The 20,131-nt window shown below is 42.0% G+C and overlaps 1 non-coding gene across 1 annotated transcript; it reads right to left on the bottom strand.

The window, feature by feature from the left end:
- Positions 1-2,003: 2,003 nt before the first annotated feature.
- Positions 2,004-2,087, bottom strand: Trnas-gga (transfer RNA serine (anticodon GGA)). Its single transcript is given in 2 exon segments — positions 2,004-2,038; positions 2,048-2,087. It is a non-coding gene; the product is annotated as a tRNA-Ser (tRNA).
- Positions 2,088-20,131: the final 18,044 nt, after the last annotated feature.

The following is a 20,131-nucleotide window of genomic DNA, read 5'->3' as shown; positions in this document are numbered from 1 at the left end:
AGTTTGCTTGACGTCAAACGTACATCTTAGGCATTGTTGTATGATTCATTTGTCATTTAAATCGACCACTATTAAATTATGATGCTTACAGCGCCATCTATTGCTACACTTTGTATCTATTTATTTTTCTTCTGCCATACATTTTCCCCCTTCTCCGGTGATATTCCGTTGCAATTTGACGTCATTCTGACCAGTGGTGTTATTTCTACAGCGGTTCGAAAGTTTAACTTTAATTATAATCACCCTGTAAATCTAAAACTTTTAAGATTACCATCTCAAAACTGACTACTCGTAAGCCAGCACAGACAAAACTTTCGGAAAAAATATCACCTGTTCCTTCTGTTGATAAAACCATGAATTTTAAGAGGAATGCAGCGTCTGTACCCAGAGGGCTAAACTCTGCTGAATATATTGAAACTCTGAAGAAGGATAAGAAAAGAAAGGAAACAAGGAAAAAGTACAAAAAGGTCACCAAAGGGAAATACTAGTGAAGAGAAAAACAGACATAAGAAGCTCTATAAGTAAGATATTGCCAATAGCTCACCATCTTCATCAGGTGCAGACATTGTAGATGACTACGAAAATGACTTTGATGAACGACATGAGGATGAATGTGTTGCCTGTGGTGAAACCTATTAAGAAACTAATAAAAATTACGATTGGATTGATACTGTTGGCTGTTCATGTTGGTCGACATTTTGTTACAAGTATAATTATTGTGGTGAGAGAACGGCAGCCTAACGCCAGAACAAAACCAACAGTTCATTAGAAAAGCCAAAGTTGTATCAAGATTTATAATAAACCGATAAAATTGTATAGGAGTAAAAACTTTAATACTATAATTCTGTGTCCATTACGACATACTCCTAAAAAATATGGAATTCTTGTCTACTGTTTTCTTCATGTACAGCCATTTTATATGGACCATCTCTCCCAGTACACTGGTCTATGTCACCCATACAAGTGTGGTGTGATGGACCACTCATGTACATTTTCATTTTATCATATCTCTTCTGTTTTAAGTGTCAGTGCCTAAATAATGTATTGTAATTAAGTCTTTATATTACACTATACAAACATGCTGCCGGAAGTAAAAAAAAGTTGAAAAACGCACAAATTTAATTCTGAAGAAATGAATTGGTCCAAATCTTCCGAATTTATCACAGTATAATCATGTTTTATGTGATATTTGTGCTCAAATAACTAACTGGCCTCAATGCTTTGTTCCAAACATACTGTTTCCTTCGATATTTCGTATTGAATAAATACTACTAGAACAAAGGGTATTTCGCTGTTTTCTATATTCCAATTAATATTAAACGTTAAATTAAAATTTCATCGGTAAATTTAAGAACTTTTATAATCACTGTTTTTGTGTATTTTCTTGAGCATAGTGATTATAACAGGCGGAGAAGCAGAGTTGGTTAAAAGTCGGTAATTTAATTAACTTGCCTCATATACATGGGCGTAGCTGCAATATCTAGCCGCTCGCTGGAATGTGTTCATACGCCACACAGGTTTCATTAACTCATTTCACGTCTGAGCGAGTAAGGGCAACTTCTCAAACCTCTCCGCAAGCCCTAACCACTTTGCGACCAATGGCTGGGAAAATCCATTCTCTCCATCGCCGACAGAATGCCCATTATATCATAAACGATCCGCATTCCACACTGTTTTAGGGTGCTGATGTACCTAGTCGTGTGCAACTACGCTGTGTTTGGTATCATGACATTGTTTTAGATTTCAAGATTAGATTACTTCAGCGTTCTCCTATCTATACTTTACCTTTTTCAGCGGCAAAAACAATCTGTCATTTGAAATCCACAACTATGGCGTAATTTTTTTGTGATCCTTTCCTGCTCATTGTCTCTGAGCCGTTGGGTAAATTACAAAAAAGTGGTTCAAATGGCTCTGAGCACTATGGGACAGCTTCTGAGGTCATCAGTCCCCTAGAACTTAGAAGTACTTAAACCTAAGTAACCTAAGGAAATAACACACATCCTTGCCCGAGGCAGGATTCGAACCTGCGACCGCAGTGGTCATGCGGTTCCAGACTGTAGCGCCTAGAACCGCTCGGCCACTCGGGCCGGCGATAAATTACACCACAGGGGGTTGCATCGGCAGGTTCCCGTTTCCTATAAAATTTGTTCCCTCTCTATTTTAAAATGCGTTCTCCACAGAATAATGTTCACGCTCAGCAGCATTATAAGCTAATAAATACTTGCTCACACTTTCACCACTTTTACACAATTGCGCAGAATGTGCAAAACAGAGGCTACAGTCAATCTATAACATCCGTGTTCCAGCTCTCATATATGGAAACAAAACACGTTCTGTTAAAATATGGAGTCAGGTGTCTCAACACCATTGGCACTGCATATCGTTATTACATTTGCGGTGTCTGTTCTCTGTACAAAACTAAAAGAAAAATCACCAGTTTTAGATTCATCTGCCACATACAAGGTGTCTCACCTAACTCTGCCACGGTTCTCACCAGCATGAAAGTACGGCAGGGGCTTAGGAAACCAAATACCATGCGAAATTGTAAAACGTAAACAAATACTATTTTCAACACAATCTTGTGTATTTGTAAATGGACACACCCTATTATTTCGTATGCTATCAACAGCATGAAAAATCACAAAAATATTGGCGTTAGTTGCATCGGAATACGTCAGTTACATCCCGAGAAATTGCGAAGCGAAGTTGACGCTTCAAATAAGTGAAGCGCACAGCTAGCGCACGTCCTGAGACTCAAGCGTTCACGTCACGCTGCCGGTAATCGTGATTTGATTGACGTACTACGTCAGTGGAGTATTAATATATGGTGTGATATAGTATGAGAACACATCATTCGCCCAATTTAATTGATGGACCCCTAAAGAGGCATAGTTTATCCCCTTCTTGAGCTGTACCGTACCTGAACCGGTCCACCTCTTATGCTGTGTCAATTAATGCGGTATCAGAATGATGGATGTCTTGCTCATAATGTTTATTATGGTGAAATGACAACTAGAGTCAACTGTGGTAACACACTTGGTTTCACGTTTCTACACCTCACAACTTCGCAAATATGTGGCATGTAAAGGATAGAAACGGCGTCACAGTTTCTGACGTAATGCATCGCATCTAACACTGTGCTGAGAGCATGGGTTGCCTGCAATGTCGCTTGTATCCTGCCGTATACATACCAATATCACAGCGGCATGCTCTACCTTCCTTTTAAAAGCGTCTCCTAATCTGGTCTGCTGAACTGCTCTCATACTGGAACATAGTTCACATACGTTGCCACATTAAAACCTGTTTCCTTGAGGCTTGTTACATTTGCCGTCATCTAGTCGATATACCGGTCTTAAGTAATGAAGAAAAAGTAGATATTATTTTAATTTATGGCGAATGTAACAGAAATGCAACCGCAGGTGTGACACTATATGCTGAATGCTACCCAGATCGGCGGTGTCCGTCACCTCGAACTATTGGCAACATCTGCAAGACACTCACGGAAACAGGAAGCTGGGCTCCCACAAAACGTCGACGTTCAACGCCAGAGACTGGCAATGGAGACGAACTTGCTGTTCTGGCTGCTATAGCGCACAGTCCTCAGGTGGGTGTATGAGACACTGCACGAGGTGTAGGAATAAGCTACAGCAGTGGGTGCAGAATCTTGCATCGACATTGGATTCATCCGTTCCATATCTCACTGCACCAAGAACTGTACGGGAATGACTTTGTAACCCGCATTGCATTTCGTCATTTTGCACTTCAGCAGCTGGAAGATAATCCAGTATTCCTAAGCAAAACGTTGATTACGGAGGAGGCTTCATTTACAAATCATGGTAATGTGAATACGTGGAAGATGCACTACTGGTCCGTGCAAAATTCCCACTGTATTCGCCAATTTGCTCATCAGCGACAGTGCTTGTGTCAATGTTTGATGCGGTATCATTGCTAACTGTATTGTAGGTCTCTATTTTCACCGTGGAACATTGAATGAACAGCGATATACATCATTTCTTGAACACACACTAACGGTCCTCATGGAGGATCTAAAATTGAGAACTCGTCCATCATTGTGGTTCCAACATAATGGATGTCCCGCACAGAATGCAAAAGTTGCCACAGACGTTCTAGATGCGACATTTCCAAATAGCTGGAGAGGGAGGTGAGGTACTGTGCGATGGCCTGCACGGTCCCCAGACTGGACGCCATTAGACTTCTTTCTCTGGGGCACAGTGAGAGACAGAGTGTATCAAGAACCCCCAATGAAAGTAGAGGATATGCAACATCGGCAATATCTGTAGAAACTCTACAATCTGTGCAACACTGTCTCGTTACCCGTCTGCAAACGTGTATTGATGCAAGCGGAGGGCACTTCGAACGTATGTTGACGTGACACAGTTGCATTGGTCAAGATGTGGGTGTATTTTCTATGCCACCAATCCTGTGAAGCAAAAGCATCATATGGATGCTCAAGGGATCATACAGGTTGGCATACTCCATTAGAATATGTGACAGAGAAAGCGAGAGGTATCTTGCAAAGACGACGAATTTCTGCGGGAAATATGTATAGATTAGGATAAGGATGGATGTATGTACCAGATTTTTTACTCAATCAGCCTATGAGGCTGAGATGGAAGGCTAATCGATAATACTGATGTGATGAGCCCTTCACCATAAACCGTACAGCCGCTTACAATGTGTTAGTTTTAGATGTGGGATGATCGTAGATGATGGAGTTGTTTCCAAGCATCCGGTAAGACGTATGGTGGAGTTGGTTATTCACCTGAACGTACCTAAATCTATTACGCATTAATACGACTAGAAATTCTGTACACTGTCATCGGGACCTTTAACTAACGTAAAATTCCTAACAGTAAGCATCTAAAGCGAGCTGAAGTAGGGTGCTTACGTCTGGTTCAGATTCATTTACTGGAATCTTAAGAAAATAATATAGGCCTTAGTAACTGACAAGTCGGTGAGCTAAAGCAAAAGAATATGTGAGGCGCAAGTCCATTTTTATGGATTTTTACGAAATGAGTGGCGACTTTGTTTTCTTTCGCTGTTTTCCCATCTTTAGGAATGAGCCATTATCATTTGAAACACTTGTTCTAACGGTGCATTGCGTGCTGGCGCTGAGACTCGCGGCATCTTCACCAACAAGAATAATTGCGCACATCTTTGCCTGATAGAAGCTGTGCACACTGCCACAAACAGAGAGCTCCAGATGACTGCCATTCTCCATACTCTCTCTGTATGAAAAAAGCCATGCGCTGCTGTAAATAGACAGTACCGTTATGTGAATCATGAAGCTTGACGTCGTTCCGTCTGGAACGCGGCTAGCTCAACGGTAACGACAACAGCACAATACGACATCCTACATATGAGCTGCCTAAGGACTTGAGTAGTATAATGACATCAGACGTTTCCACTGGATTTCTAAATCGGATGTCGAAGTCGAAGTGAACGTCGAAATACGAGGGCGAACCATTATCTTTTCCAAGGAAGTCAGAAAACATACATTATATACTGTCAGTTCTTGAAACATGGGAACAGCTGTTGAATAGCATATTGGTATACATAACAGCGTCGATTCTGTGTTACACAAGAAGACAATGTTGCTTACAGCGTTGATACATTTAGAATTTGTCACGCAAAACGTAGAACCCATCCGTGTTTCTGGTATATACTTAACATTATACCTCTCAGTAGAATTCTAAATGACACCAGGTGATATAAATGCAATAAGTCACTTTCTTTTCACGGTAAACTCGACGAATAACGTGAAATTTCCACATAAGGAAGATGTAGTCTAACACATTTCTGTTCATGTTGGAACCATATTTCTACATCTACATCTACATCCATACTCCGCAAGCCACCTGACTGTGTGTGGCGGAGGGTACATTGAGTGCCTCTATCGGTTCTCCCTTCTACTCCAGTCTCGTATTGTTCGTGGAAAGAAGGATTGTCGGTATGCCTCTGTGTGGGCTCTAATCTCTCTGATTTTATCCTCATTGTCTCTTCGCGAGATATACGTAGGAGGGAGCAATATGCTCGGTGAAGGTATGTTCTCGAAACTTCAACAAAAGCCCGTACCGAGCTACTGAGAGTCTCTCCTGCAGAGTCTTTCACTGTAGTTTATCTATCATCTCCGTAACGCTTTCGCGATTACTAAATGATCCTGTAACGAAGCGAGCTGCTCTCCGTTGGATCTTCCCTATCTCTTCTATCAATCCTATCTGGTATGGATCCCACACTACTCAGCAGTATTCAAGCAGTGAGCGAACAAGCGTACTGTAACCTACTTCCTTTGTTTTCGGATTGCATTTCCTTAGGATTCTACCAATGAATCTCAGTCTGGCATCTGCTTTACCGACGATCAACTTTATATGATCATTCCATTTTAAATCACTCGTAATGCGTACTCCCAGATAATTTATGGAATTAACTGCTTGCAGTTGCTGACCTCCTATATTGTAGCTAAATGATAATGGATCTTTCTTTCTATGTATTCGCCGCTCATTACACTTGTCTAAATTGAGATTCAATAGCCATTCCCTGCACCATGCGTCAATTCGCTGCAGATCCTCCAGCAATTCAGTGGAATTTTCCGTTGTTACAACCTCTCGATCTACCACAGCATCATCCTCAAAAAGCCTCAGTGAACTTCCGATGTCATCCACAAGGTCATTTATGTATATTGTGAATGTATATTGGGTCCTATGACACTCCCCTGCGGCACACCTGAAATCACTCTTACTTCGGAAGACTTCTCTCCATTGAGAATGACATGCTGCGTTCTGTTATCTAGGAACTCTTCAACCCAATCACGCAATTGGTCTGATAGTCCATATGCTCTTACTTTGTTCATTAAACGACTGTGGGGAACTGTATCGAACGCCTTGCGGAAATCAAGAAACACGGCATCTACCTGGGAACCCGTGTCTATGGCCCTCTGAGTATCGTGGACGAATAGCGCGAGCTGGGTTTCACACGATCGTCTTTTTCGAAACCTATGCTGATTCCTACAGAGTAGATTGCTAGTCTCCATAAAGGTCATTATACTCGAACATAATACGTGTTCCAAAATTGTACAACTGATCGACGTTAGAGATATAGGTCTATAGTTCTGCACATCTGTTCGACGTCCCTTCTTGAAAACGGGGATGACCTGTGCCCTTTACTTTTGGAACGCTACGCTCTTCTAGAGACCTACGGTACACCGTTGCAAGAAGGGGGGCAAGTTCCTTCGCGTACTCTGCGTAAAATCGAACTGCTATCCCACCAGGTCCAGCGGCCATTTCTCTTTCGAGCGATTTTAATTGTTTCTCTATCCCTCTGTCGTCTATTTCGATATCTACAATTTTGTCATCTGTGCCACATTCTAGAGAAGGAACTACAGTGCAGTCTTCCTCTGTGAAACAGCTTTGGAAAATACTTTTATTATTTCGGCCTTTAGTCTGTCATCCTCTGTTTCAGTACAATTTTCGTCACAGAGTGGCTGGACATTTTGTTTTGATCCACCTACCGCTTTGACGTAAGAACAAAATTTCTTAGGCTTTTCTGCCAAGTCAGTACATAGAACTTTACTTTCGAATTCATTAAACGCCTCTCGCATAGCCCTCCTCACACTACATTTCGCTTTGCGTAATTTTTGTTTGTCTGCAAGGCTTTGGCTATGTATATGTTTGCTGTGAAGTTCCCTTTGCTTCCGCATCAGTTTTCTAACTCGGTTGTTGTACCACGGTGGCTCTTTTCCATCTCTTACGATCTTGCTTGGCACATACTCATCTAACACAGATTGTACAATGGTTTTGAACTTTGTCCACTGATCCTCAACACTATGTGTACTTGAGACAAAACTTTTGTGTTGAGCCATCAGGTACTCTGAAATCTGCTTTTTGTCACTTTTGCTAAACAGAAAAATCTTCCTACCTTTCTTAATATTTCTATTTACGGCTGAAATCATCGATGCAGTAACCGCTTTATGATCACTGATTCCCGGTTCTGCGCTAACTGTTTCAAATAGTTCGGGTCTGTTCGTCACCAGAAGGTCTAATATGTTATCCCCACGAGCCGGTTCTCTGTTTAACAGTTTGAATTCAGCGAATAATCAATCTTCCAAATAAATCGGAGAATTTCGCGTCAAATACGTGTGGACTTCTCGACCTGTCTGGTGATCATGAACTTTGCGATCTCAGAACAGGGAACTTTACTCTTGCAAGGTCTTTGTTTAAATTGATACGCAATTGTTCCTACTACGCAGTATACACTTTGGACTTCGCGAAGGTGGATGGTAACGGCCACGGATATGATTCTCTAGTTGCCGTGGTAATCAAGCATTTTTTGTTGGTGGAAGTAACAGATAAGAACAGTTTTCTTTTCGCTGGTAAGACAATAATTAGAGGAAATATACCATATGATATACTGTGGTACAGTATGTATCGGTTTGCGTAAAGCACTTCTCAGCGTTCAAGAATGTCACTGAAGCTAGAACGCTTAACAGTGAGGTACTGTAGATTGGAAAAACTGTTTAGTTTCGACGGAAATTACCTCTCTCTCTCTCTCTCTCTCTCTCTCTCTCCTGAGAAATCTTACAGTGTTTGCGGTAGAATACTCTGGAAAAAGTCATATCATTTGAGGCTGTTGCTGAAAGTCTGAACCACGGGTACGTGAGAGAGCAGTATCTCCCTCTGCCTGTGAAAATGATCAACAGGGTCGGTTATTTACGAACGGAGAGGACCGTTGGCAGCGACGTAACATGAAAGATTCCCACGGGTATGTGTTTGAAGGTATCATCAGTGAGAAATGTCAAAGACAAACTTTGAAGAGTCTAAAACATTAACTAAAAGGTTGTAAAGAAATTGATCCGGCAAACCTTAGCACAAAATTACGCTCGTTTTTCAAATAATGCTAAATCTGACGAACGTTAATCGATACAGCATACCATATTTCAGTGTTGAAAGTTTCTGGAAGGTATAGCTATGGAGGTAACAGAAGTGAGAATGAAAGATGAAGTCCCATGCTTCTTGACAGAGTGTAGGGGAACGATGCGGGAGACCCGCAGCGCCATACTAGGCAAGGTCCTAATGGAGGTGGTTTGCCGTTGCCTTCCTCCGACCATAATGGGGATGAATGATGATGATGAAAATGACCGAACACACGCAGTCATCTCGGGGCAGGTGAAAATTCCTGACCCCGCTGGGATTCGAACTCGGGACCCCGTGCGTGGGAAGTGAGAAGGCTACCGCGAGACCACGAGCTGTGGACTCAGAAGTGAAAAGCATCAAAGAGTAGCTTTGACCAGCTTAACGTTTTTCCTACATGAGCTTTATTTTAGTTAACAGAGGAACACTATCGCACATTACCGGCACATCCACAACGTTTTGACGAACACCGTTTTGATCGGTCAGTTCTTCATCCATGATGAATAGTCAAGTATTTCTCTATTGCACCAGAGAGCCAGTCTTCCCGAGAGATACGTTTAAAGGAGGGGCAGGCAAACGTAGCAAGCGGCTCATGATCGCACAGCGCTGCACGTGTGCTGCTCGCGTGCAGGCGTCGACCGGGGCTGTGGAGACAGCCGGCAGGTTGCGGCAATGTAGTGCCAGGCTAAGCTGCGGACGTTGATACGAAGCGAGCACTATGTAGTGAACGTTGTATTTCAAGAAACGGAGAAGTGGAGATTTGCTATCTTCTAAAACATTATGGGAGAATCATTTTTTCTTTGTGCAAAATCGTGAAAATTCGAAATGTTTAATATGTGGCAGTATTCTCGCTGGTCAACGGAAGTTTAGTATTGAAGGACATTATAATAAATTTCACAAGGACAAGTACAATTTATTGTCGGATTCTGAGCGGATGGGGAATTCACTGAGCTTAAGAAGATGAATCTGTCGTAGTTGGCCAGCCGGAGTGGCCGAGCGGTTCTAGGCACTACAGTCTGGAATCGCGCGACCGTTATGGTCGCAGGTTCGAATCCTGCCTCGGGCATGGATGTGTGTGATGCCCTTAGGTTAGTTAGGTTTAAGTAGTTCTAAGTTCTATGGGACTGATGACCACAGCAGTTAAGTCCCATAGTGCTCAGAGCCATTTGAATTTGTCGTAGTTGCTGTTGTCACGAGATATCTGCGACTTTCTCTCGTCATGTCTCTCATCTAACTGATTTAACATTTTATGGAGCACTGTTTTCAAGTTTTCAGGACGACAACAATAATAGCCCAGCGGTATGTGCAAGTTATAAGACTGCGCATAATATAGCGAGAGCTGGAAAACCGTTTGCTGAATTAATAAGTCTCGGTTAAGAGGAAACATCAGTGATGAAAATTTACGTAACTGTTTGTGTTTGTCTGTATGTAGAAATTTTGTTCCAGATATTAAACGTATTGCAAAATCCACCTGTGATAAATAAAACGTATCGTAGGTAATAGGTACTCTTTCAAACCATGATTTCTTTCAAGCACTCCTACTAACCTTATTCATTCACTCAATAAAGCAAGCTAGGAAAGAAAACGCATTGCAGACGAAGGAGCGGACAGAAGGTATGGTGGGAATGGGAGATAAGCGGGTGGCCAGCTTGCCCCTGTGTGCACGCGGAACACCTGTTAACTGCACGCGTGCAAGTGCACCGCACATGTGCAGGATTCCTGCCCGCCCCTGGTTTAAAGGCTTGCAGCAAGCTTCCGTTCTTGGGTCTTTTGTATTTCTGCAGACCGGAAACGGATGCCGCTTGTTCGACTGTGATGCGATGTGATCCGTTACTTCACGCTTATTTTTCAGGACTGTAGTGAGACAAGTTGTCGCAAGTCTCTCTCTCTCTCTCTCTCTCCCTCTGTCCGCCAGGTCCGAGAGTTCCAGAAGCCTCTTGTTCGACTGTGAGGTACAGTGACATTCTACTCATATCCCGACTTCTTTGGTTGGGAGAATATCAATTGTGATGTGTCCTATGCATCCAGGTAGTGAAACACCGTTGGGAGAGAAGTTTTCAGAATATCTAGACATCAAAAACGCATATGATTATGGATATTAAAAACTTGTTTGATTTTATAAAGTACAAGGATAATCTTTACCAGTCATACCTCTGACATCAGGTTTGTTAAAAATATATGGCTGGAACTACCAGTTTCATCTATTTTCGAGTTCTCACGTAAAAATGCTGCCTGTTGGAATAAGCACCTAGTTACTCAATGGTTTGCAGTATAAACCTCAATAAAGTTTCGGCTCTCTAAAGGTGTAATTTCCACTCTTTATCTCCACAATTGTACTGTGCTGGCGATCGGTACCATATGTCAGTATGGTTAATATCATAAACAGTCGCCTAAATGGTATGATATTCCGACAGACCATGTGAAAATACATTTAATTCTGGATATTTCATATGCTACTCGAGGATTTCCGAATAAAAGTGTAGCATATATAATTGTTTTTTGGCATGTAAAACCGGATATTGAGGCTGATATAGATTTCTAGATCGGTAAATTAAGTAGCGACTAACGAAGCATTTCTCATCGACAGACCTCAGGAAGTAAATATTCATGCAATCACAGTGTCTGGAGTTGGTCGCATCTTGTTGCAGCGAGCGAGACTTCTCAGAAGCAATACTGTTAGCAGACGCCTTTGTGCCAAAGGAACCAGCCCAACGTTCATAAACCAGTTCGGAGAGTGGTCGCTGCCTGAAGAGAGCACACCGATCATGCATTTCCAGGACATGTGCCGGTCAGTTGCCTCGTGACCGCTGGCCGCGGTGGATAGCCGGCCAACCTCGATGAGGGTATCTATCACCGCGACTACATACGGCACATGTGCTTCTATTTTTGTGATCTGTGTGTCTTCGTGGTAGATGTAGGAGTACATGGCGGCCGATAGCTATATGCAAAAGTGATGATTTTCTTTGGTGCAGGATATGAATTGTGTGTACTACAGAGACGTAACGATACGGCATGGTGATACAGTTTGCGGTGATATAACCTGGTTGACGATCTGTTCCACACCAGAGAATTAAAGATCTGTTTGACCGTAGCAGAGTAATATAATTTAGTGTCTTTGGCTACAGTTATCATATTTCATCATTTGAAGACCACCTATGTAGGGTTTAACTGTCAGTACAGTATGACTGCTGCATGTACATTTTTTCCGATGTGTACGAAAATAGTTTTCTGCTGAATTTCTCGCAATTTATCCACATGTAGAATGTGGCAGACTGTGCCCCCACACCAGCAGCAGCACTTTGGAGTGTAAATTCAGTAATAGCCAGTCAGGATGCTCCATTCACAGGAAGTTCCATGACGTCAGAGAGTCAAAAGACTTTCTTTGTTACGAAAGTTCCAGACATTTATCTCGTCAGTAGGACAGTGCTGACCATGCTAGGAGAATCTTCTACACATCCCATGCGCTGCGTGTCTGGATATATATATATATATATATTTTATTTTATTTATTTTTTTTTTTTTTTGCAATCTGTTGTGGGTTTCTAAATATGCCATCAAATATTAGAAATGTAATTGTTCTGATTTTCCCGTCTGTAATTAGACACCAGTGTGAGTTTCCAATTTTGAAAGAGCGCTTAGAAAACCAAGGAAAATGAAAAAATAAGTGCCTTACAGCCCTGACACCAGAAACAAATATAAACTATGCCTACTCAACGATTCAGAAAACTGATGAAAATCACGTTTCAGTAGCAGGTTTGTGTGTATAGTGCGTTTAAAATAATCCGCGACTTTTTACAGTTCATTACGGAGCGAATGAAGAGAAATGTAGTTGCCAGCGTGTGCTGGGCACAACAGGTGACCACAATATAATGCTAGTCGTTCCCTTCGAGGAACCTGTCAGGCTAGCTAGACTGCGTGATCTGGAAGCCGCGCAAGCCGGCCGATCTGCGATCTTCCTCAAACGATTTCTTTTTAAAGAAAGCCTATTCGGTAATAAACTCTCATTGTCACACATCTTATAGTTTAGTTCTTCAGTTTCATGATGAACCTCCTATGAGTTCGTTAAAAGATCACAGTTATTGAGATATTTCGAAAGTAGGTAACTACAATAAAAATAGGTATCATTATGAATTCGTGTTTGATGTAAGTTAGGTTGCATGTTGCTGCGTATTAAATGTATATAATATATTGATTCACTCTTCAAACTTGGAAGAAAATCGCTGTCTGTTTCATAAGCGCACTCAGGGTTTCACGAAAGTGATAATCACTGCAGTAGCAGTTATGTGTGTAGTGTGATTTTTAAACATCACTGCAGTTCCCATTTGTGCTTAAGTCCTATGCCTATACCATCTTATGTGGCTATTTCAGTTATCGCTGCAGAATGAGTCATTTTTCCACGAATACGTAAGTACGTGATGCAAGCGCACTCAGGGTTTCACGAAAGTGATAATCACTACAGTAGCAGTTATGTGTGTAGTGTGATTTTTAAACATCACTGCAGTTCCCATTTGTGCTTAAGTCCTATGCCTATACCATCTTATGTGGCTATTTCAGTTATCGCTGCAGAATGAGTCATTTTTCCACGAATACGTAAGTACGTGATGGAAGCGTCCTATGTAGAGTTACTATTTATTTTGAGTCCGCCTGATACTAGTTTCGAGTATATTCAAATTTTTTCCGGCAGGATAACACCAGATATGTGCTGGACAAAGCTGGACAAAGATTGACCGTTTCGCATCAGTTCCAATGGGGAGGTGGTGGTGGGGGTGGGTGACGCGATACAACTGAGGGGAGGGATGGTGGAAGCAAATGGCTCCTTCTGATGGCTTTAGTCTGAACTAGCTCTGTCAGTCCCTGCATGTCACACCGAAGACACACACATCCCCGAGTTAGGTTACTGAAGATATGCCAGTTGAGCTATAGATAAACAGATACAAAAATTAATTACAAACCCTGCCTTCTTCTCCAGCAAAGAATTAACGCTTCTGGCCAAAAATAAATGAAGTACACTAACCTAACGCTCCTCTTCGGCAGCTGGACTGAGACTGACAGTTTCCTAACATTTCCAGGGTGACATCATAGTATAGGTTGGGAGGTGACATCAGAGAATTGAGGGGCTCGGGAGCTAGGATAGGTTGCCAAATTGACCCTATCCCACCAAAATTTTCCGCCATTTCCTGGGGTTTAATGGGAGTGTGACATCATAGGAGAGACTGGGAAATCGCAGCTGCCACTTTGAATCAGTTATCCATCCCAGAAACGTCTTTGTCCCACTACCATAGTGGTGGCGAAGTGGCATACCTTTCTTTTCAGTAATTATCAGTCTCACATCTCCTGCTTCCTGAAACTCACAGTTGTGCATTAATGATACTATACAAACTGTCTTAAACACAAAAATCTAATCTGTTGTGCTTATGTCTCAATATACAGTTGGTACACTCATAGGGAAGACTACTGCTAGTCACAGTGCATGATCTGCATGATCCCTACTCTTGTTCAAACAATTCCTTGGATACTATATAATGAGTCGCCATTCAGAATATCTCACAGTCTCCATGCCACCGATCTAAGTACTCTCCAAAAACGAAACCAACCTCCCAGCGCGCATACTGCGACGGGGGTACAAGCAAGTACAACCTACCAAGTGGTTTCCATGCTAAGTTCTCATAAATTAAGCTCAACAGTTGAGGTCTTGTCAGACTTGAACCCATGGCATGGGTACAGTGTAAACAACAATGGCAACACAATGGTGGTAGACATGCAGGTTGGGTGTGGACAGCTGTAGCTGTCAAACAACGATGATTTCCACAAGAGAGAGGACGAAAAAGTCTTCGATTAGCAAACATTATGTACATACCGAACTTGGAGTAGGATGACTAAGGTTTCATATTTTACCAGACAAAATGAACGACAGGCTATTAGGAGCACACCTAGATATGATGTTGTCAGATTTATCCCAGAAATTACTCTGATAAGTTTGCTGCGTATCATCTCATCTGCTTTACCAAAACAGTAGTTTCAAGAAGCAGGTATGGAGATTATACATCACCGCCAGGTTCTTTCAAACTAAATAACACTACAACTTATTAATCTAATTAATTAATCACCGTAGCCATAGGATGACAAACTAAAGTAGCCACATACCAAGAATAAAAGTTCTTATTAAACAACAAGTGTACTGAAACAAGTACTTTATCTTCTTTGATGTGTACCATATCTCTGTACTCGCCAAAAGGCTTAGTGTGACAAATGTGATGAGTTACCACTCATTTCTCAGCTGTGATGGATTCCGTCTCAACCATGTGTCTCTGTTTCTGTTTCTTCAAGAGCGTGAATGTCTCTTGAGGACACTCCTTCCGTTTCCTGGCTGCTACCGGTAACTTCTCGAGTGACTGCTCCCCTATCTTTTTACATTGGTCCCGTTTTCTTGACAGAAAGTCAGTCTCTTCTCTAATGAAGTGTTTCAGCTGACGGTTCCTTAATATAGTTATCATTATACCATGGAGCACCTCACTGACCTCAGTCAAACGACATATCCCATGTAGTGTTCTGTTTTGCATAATAAATTCAGCACATGTTCCCTAGCTCTTTCATTACTAATTCTGATGTGTTTGAAGCTGCGTGTTATGATGACACAGATTATATAGGTTCTATTCTGTGATTCTTCAACGTACTCTACAACCTTTATGATCTAATTCAGGACCTTTATCGGAAATTAGCTTGTCAACATATCGTACCTGTCACAAGAAGTCTTTTCACAGCACTCTTGATAGTCAGGCTGTATCGTTCTACAGTGGCATGAGTGTCACGAATTTTCAAGCCAGTTTCACAACCATCATAATGTTACAAAACCATCTTCCAGTGTGTAGGAGGGGTCCCATCAAATACGTTGCCACTGGCTGTTTCTGTTTCTAGGGCACTAGCAGTGTCTGCATTGGCACTGTGGAATGTTTTGCCTTCTGGCAGGACTTACACATAGCAACGACTCTGCTAAATCTCATCTCCATATTGCTGAAATAGCAGAGTGGCCATAACATTGAAAGATACTTTCTAGCTCCGAAGTACACATAGCTCAGACGTGTAACATCATGTCACTTTGCTTATGACTTCCTGAAGTATACATAAAAGCCACAGTCAATCTGCTCCACGGCTCTGGTGGAACAGAATCCAACCACATAATAGATAAACCTGCCTAATGGCTTCTTGGTCCTATCTTTCCATCTTCTTTTCCCTGTCCTGATCTCTACCAATGTCTTTCATCCTGGCTGTTACATAGCTGTGTAATTCTACTTTACGCAGGTAATTGAAATGGTTCTCCTGACGCTCTTCGTTCACACCTTCGACCAACTCAACAGGTGACTATGCCAAATCATCTGCAATAAGATTAGCTTTTCCTGATACATATGTGATAGTAAAATTAAATCCCTGAAAACGGAGCACCAATCATGCAAATTTCTAGTGTATTAGTTTTGCAGTTAACAAGAGCTCAAGTTCTTTCTGTCTTCTGTCTTTCTGTCGAACAAGATGAACCTGAATTTTTAACCCCCAAACACGAGCCAGTGCTTCCAGCACAGTGACAGAATAGTTCAAAATGATTCAAATGGCTCTGAGCACTATGCGACTTAACTTCTGAGGTCATCAGTCGCCTAGAACTTAGAACTAATTAAACCTAACTAACCTAAGGACATCACACACATCCATGCCCGAGGCAGGATTCGAACCCGCGACCGTAGCGGTCGCGCGGTTCCAGACTGTAGCGCCTTTAACTGCTTGGGCACCACGGCCGGCGACAGATTAGTTCTTTCTGTACTTAGGTAGAACACGAGTCATAAATGATTGTTTTTGTGGACTATTTTTCCATTCTCTTTGTGTCATTGGAATAATATGACGATCAATGGGCATACAAAATTCACACGACAAACTGGTATATCACAGCTTTGGTGGTCTTAGCAATGCTGACTCTGAGGACTGAAATTCTTGTTCTGCTACATCGGCCAAAGACCATTGTGTGTACTTTCCAGTAAGTTGGTAGAGTCACGGTGATGCTAATCTGGTCACATTTATGTGTATCTTGCAGAAATTCGTTATCCCAAGGAAGATCCTGAGTTTAAGCTTATCCATTACGGATACAATCCGTGACTGTTAATTGAATGTAAATACATAAAACTGCAACCTCCATTTGGTGAATAGTTATTTCTTATTCCATTCGAACATTTTCAGGTTCTTCTTCAGATGGTTTCCGGGAAGTTAAATATCTCTTTTTAGCATTATGCTAGAAATAGATACATAACTTCCCGAAAACCATCTCAAGATGAACCTGAAAAGGTTCGATAACCGGTTCGTGGAATAATAAATAACTATTCAAAAAAGTAACTGGTACCAGTTTTATGTATTTACTGCAGATTCTCAGTCGTTTTCTCGTTGTCATTGCCACGAAGTTTGCAATAGCCTCAGTCTTTTTCAGTTCAGAGAGATCCCTTGCCCCACAATAAAGGGTCCAAAAAATTTGTTACCCAAAGTTTGGAGACCTCTTCTAATGATGACTGCTCACACACAGTAGCGATTGAAAGTTTGTAGGATCTGGTTCAGAATTTTATTGTGCTCATCCCAAGAAGCTTCTGCTATCAAGAGACCGTTCACACTACTAGTGATGTGCTCTTTAAGAGAATCACTCAGAATACTGCTGAACCCACGTGTAAAGGCAGCTGTAGGTTCATTTAACCCATGTGGTAAGCGCCTACATTGATAGCATCCACCAAACGTAGGGAGTGTAGTATATTTTTTGCTACAGTCTGGGCGCAGTGGTATCTGGAAGAAGCTGGACCACAAGTCACTTGATGAAATACAGTCACTGCATGAATTTTTTGTAGAACTTTTTCTAATATCTGTGGCTTGTCTTTTTATGGCTAGATTGTGATACCTATTCGTCATGAATCTATGACAAGGTTACAGACTTTCCTGCATCTTCACCATTTTGAGTGAGCTGTTGTATCTAGATGTGGCAGGCTCTGTTATACCACCGTCTAACATTTTGTGAATTTCAAGAAACACAGCGTACCTGTACATGAGAGGGTTAGGATATGGTGGGACAGAGAATTTCTTGTGCTCCTGTACCCTGAATGCGTGCTAAAAGTTCTCTATAGAGTTGGTCTTCAGCAAAAACACCGCTGTGTTAGCTAACAAAAGATTTCATAATTCCTCTCTCTCTTTCTTCATAATTTTCTACAGTTTATGTATCTTTTCTTCAGTTACATCCTTCACATCTTCCATCACTTCTTCCTCACCTTGGTCACATAATTCTATACTGTAGCATCAGGGTTGACTTCCCCATCTTCTCTGTTGGCACAACTAAGATTAAGACAATTTGTAAGAATCTGTGATCTAATACTGAGCGTGAGCTAATACTGAGTTTGTATAGGAGTGAGACCTCTCATCTACTGAGATCTAACATTGTTTGTTGTTCATTCAGAAAATCCATGCCAAAAATTAAGTCAGTAGCCAGATTCAGCACGATCAGGAAATTTGTTTCGCGCGAATTTCCCTGAGGTTAAAATTTTACGCTGGTTTGGAATTGTACCTCTGTGTGTTTGCCAGCTAATGCAATTTTTATCCTCGTCTTTTTTAGTGACTGGACCGGCAAATAATGACACTCTTTCCATATTTTATGCTATTTATGATTTAGCTATACTGTGGCTACCACTGTCTGAAATACCCTCCAGCCTAAAATTTCGTGTTGCAACCTATGTGATGGGATGAAAATCCTGTCTTGCAATCTCTTTTCCCTTTTAGTACAGTATTTTTCTATGGCTTCATACTCCAACAAGTGTATGTGGCATTTTCTGACTGCTTACACAGGTGTGTTGTGAGTCTATGCCACGTCTACATTCTGTCAAATGTGTGACAGAAACCCTTTATGGAGTTGACATGTCAAGTTTGCAGATGTAATCTCTTCAGTTTCCGCCTACTGATGAGTCCCATCAGGTTCTTGCCAGTTTTACTAGAAACGCCAGGTGTTACCTACCACTCCCACCCCCCATATGAAAATGATTCCTATTGGAACTTCTGCCTGTAGTCGGTCGTAGCTGTGTCCTCCTAACGATCCCTTCCTGTTGTTACTTCTCCGACCATTTCTACTGGACAACACGAAGATGTTTCCATCGTAGTTTCTCCTCTTCTCTCTTTTCTTGGGTGCTTTGTATGTGATCTCTAGCCCGTAGAGAACGCTTTTGTATGCCTCTATATTATCAAAAAAATTGTTCAAATGGCTCTGAGCACTATGGGACTTAACATCTGTGGTCATCAGTCCCATAGAACTTAGAACTACTTAAACCTAACTAACCTAACGACATCACACACATCCATGCCCGAGGCAGGATTCGAACCTGCGATCGTAGCGGTCACGCGGTTCCAGACTGAAGCGCCTAGAACCGCACGGCCACACCGGTCGGCTCTATATTATCTCTGCACTGTGGTGTCACCGCCAGACACCACACTTGCTACGTGGCAGCTTTTAAATCGGCCGCGATCCATTAGTATACGTCGGACCCGCGTGTCGCCACTACAGTGATTGCAGACCGAGCGCCGCCACACGGCAGGTCTAGAGAGACTTCCTAGGACTCGCCCCAGTTGTACAGCCGACTTTGCTAGCGAAGCTACACTGACAAATACCCTCTCATTTGCCGAGACGATAGTTAGCATAGCCTTCAGCTACGTCATTTGCTACGACCTAGCAAGGCGCCGTTAACAGTTAATATTGAGATTGCACTTATGTATCATCAAGAGCGATGTACACCAATTATGGATTATAGTTAAGTATTCCAGAAGCTATGTACTATTTTTGGCTACTATAATTCTTTGTCATTTTCCAGACCTCACGCCAGCCTGCGTGAGCTTTAACGCGTGCATTTCGGCCTTGTCTAGCTATACGGTGTTGGCTCTTCTGCCAACACATCACATGGGCGACGAGTCTAAAAAGGGTCTTCTTATTTCAACTTGCTTAATTTACTTGTGTCATGGCTTCGCGAGAATCTCCAGATGTACTGTCCGAATTTTATCGCTTGCAGAATCAGCAGACGCAGGTCTTATTGGATGCCCTTGGACAGCTCGTCCAGGGTCAACGTGCAATGAAACACGATGCGGCCGCCGCCGCTTCACCGCTACCGCAGCCACAACATGCTGTTGCACCCCCTTTTCGTCACTTTAAT

This window comes from Schistocerca cancellata, chromosome 4, assembly GCF_023864275.1.
Source record: "Schistocerca cancellata isolate TAMUIC-IGC-003103 chromosome 4, iqSchCanc2.1, whole genome shotgun sequence".
Classification (NCBI taxonomy): Eukaryota; Metazoa; Arthropoda; class Insecta; order Orthoptera; family Acrididae; genus Schistocerca; species Schistocerca cancellata.
Note: the sequence above shows the minus strand (reverse complement) of the source record. Positions and strands in the feature narration are given on the sequence as shown.